Raw genomic sequence first — 2,156 nt, forward strand, 5'->3', positions numbered from 1 at the left:
ACCCTGGTTCGATTCCTGGGTCCAGAAGAGTCCCTGGAGGAGGGCATGGCAACCCCTCTGGTATTCTTGCCTGAAAATCCCCATGGGCAGAGGAGCCTGGTGGGCTACTGTCCACGGGGTGGCAAAGAGTCGGACACAGCTGAGCGGCTAAACACAAGCACAAGCACAATATGCTTCTGAAGGAAAAAAGGTTTAGAGAAAAAAAATGAGGGGAAAATGCTATTATATCACGTCACTTGAAATATATTTTGGGTGACTTAAAGATCTTGTATAACCGTGTTGAAGTAGTATGAAGTAAAAACCTATTTAATGCTAAAAATATTGCTGTCTTCATCCTAGATGCTAAGAACATAAGCCCAACAACATATCCATCTTTCAAAGACAGCCATAATTAATGATGTAATATATTTCATCCCAATCTTTTTGTCTATTGATTTTATTTAAATAGCATAATACCATATATTCAACTTTTGGTTACCTGTGTATGATATATATATATTTTCTGTATTATATACAGAAAAAAATTATCACAGCTCATGTTTTCTTACATAACAAACTAAGCTCTTAACTGTTATTTATCAAAAACTATAAATAATTTTAATTTACTTATAAATTACCTACCATCTTGCTGTGGCTTCTTCTTTGTCTTTGGATGTGGGGTATCTTTTTTTGGTGGGTTCCAGCATTCTCCTTTTGATGGCTGTTCAAAAGCTAGTTGCGATTTTGGTATTCTTGAAGGAGGAGATGAGCATGTCCTTCTGCTCCACCATCTTGAACTGGAAGCGGACTGCCTGCTTTTGTTTTGTTTTGTTTGTTTATTTTTGGCTGTGCTGGGTCTTCATTGCTGTGCGTGGGCTTTCTCTAGCTGTGGTGGGTGCTTCTCTTCATTGTGGTGCATGGGCTTCTCATTGCTGTGGCTTCTCTTTCTTGTTGCAGAGTACAGTGTCTAGGCACGGGGGCTTCAGCAGTTGCAGAACACAGGCTCAGTAGTTGTGGCACAGGGGCTGAGCTGGTTTGCATCATGTGCAATCCTCCCAGTTGCTGTTTTTGTTCAGTCACTCAGTCTTGTCCAATTTTGTGACCCCATGGGCTGCAGCACACCAGGCTTCCCTATCCATCACCAACTCCCAGAGCTGGCTCAGATTCATGTCCATCAAGTCAGTGATTCCATCCAACCATCTCATCTTCTGTCATCCCTTTCTCCTCCTGCCTTCAATCTTTCCCAGCATCAGGGTCTTTTCCAATGAGTCAGTTCTTCACATCAGGTAGCCAAAGTATTGGAACTTCAGCTTCAGCATCAGACCTTCCAATGAATACTCAGGACTCCCTTGGTATCTGAGGGACTCTCAACAGCCTTCTCCAGCACCACAGTTAGAAAACATCACTTCTTCAGTGCTCATCCTTCTTTATGGTCCAACTCTCACATCTGTACATGACTACTGGAAAAACTATAACGCTGATTATACGGACCTTTGTCTGAAAAGTAAGTGTTAGTTGCTCAGTCATGTCTGACTCTTTGTGACCACTGGAGTGTAGCCTGCTGGGATCCTGCATCCATGGCAAGAACATTGGAGTGGGTTGCCAATACCTTCTCCAGGGGACCTTCCCGACACAGGGATCTAACCCAGGTCTCCTGCATTGCACCGTCTGAGCCACCATGGAAACTCTACAAAGTAATGCCTCTGCTTTTTAATACGCTGTATAGGTTTGTCATAGCTTTTCTTCCAAGGAGCAGGCATCTCTTAATTTCATAGCTGCAGTCATCATCTGCAGTGATTTTGGAGCCCAAGAAAATAAACTCTGCCACTGTTTCCATTTTTTCCCTCTATTTGCCATGGGTGGATAGAACCAGATGCCATGATCTTAGTTTTTTTAATGTTGAGTTTTAAGCCAGCTTTTTCACTCTCCTCTTTCACTTTTATCAAGAGGCTCTTTAGTTCCTCTTTGCTTTCTGTCATAAGGGTGGTGTCATCTGCATATCTGAGGTTGTTGATGTTTTCCCAGCAATCTTGATTACAGCTTGTGCTTCATCCAGCCTGGCATTTCTCATAATGTACTCCGCATATAAGTTAAAGAAGCAGGGTGACAATATACAACCTTGATGTACTCCTTTCCCAATTTTAAAACAGTCCGTTGTTCCATGTCTGGTTCTAACT

This window comes from Cervus canadensis, chromosome 16 (genome assembly GCF_019320065.1).
Source record: "Cervus canadensis isolate Bull #8, Minnesota chromosome 16, ASM1932006v1, whole genome shotgun sequence".
NCBI lineage: Eukaryota > Metazoa > Chordata > Mammalia > Artiodactyla > Cervidae > Cervus > Cervus canadensis.